Source organism: Gekko japonicus, unplaced genomic scaffold (assembly GCF_001447785.1).
Source record: "Gekko japonicus isolate JY-2015 unplaced genomic scaffold, Gekko_japonicus_V1.1 scaffold3181, whole genome shotgun sequence".
Taxonomy (NCBI): domain Eukaryota; kingdom Metazoa; phylum Chordata; class Lepidosauria; order Squamata; family Gekkonidae; genus Gekko; species Gekko japonicus.
Window position 1 is genome coordinate 23,259 of NW_015166522.1, and position 302 is coordinate 23,560.

Consider the following 302-nt stretch of genomic DNA (forward strand, 5'->3'; position numbering starts at 1 on the left):
ATGAGTTCCTGCTGGGTGTGCCAACTTGGGAGCCAGCTGGAACTCCGTTCCTGTGCGTTCCTGCCCAAAAATAGCCCTGCCTTCCACTCTAGCCCTTTCTGCTAGGACCTCAGGTTGGTGCACGTTGATCTCCCTTCCTTCCCCTTTATTTTCACAACAGCTGTGTGAGATAGGTTACACTGAGGGAGGGAGGGAGAAAGAGAGGGAGACAAAAGAAGGGGGAGAGGGGAGAGAGGGAGGAAGAGTGGGGGAGAGAGGAAGGGAGAGGGTTAGAAGCAGGGAGGGAGAGAGGGAGAGGGAAA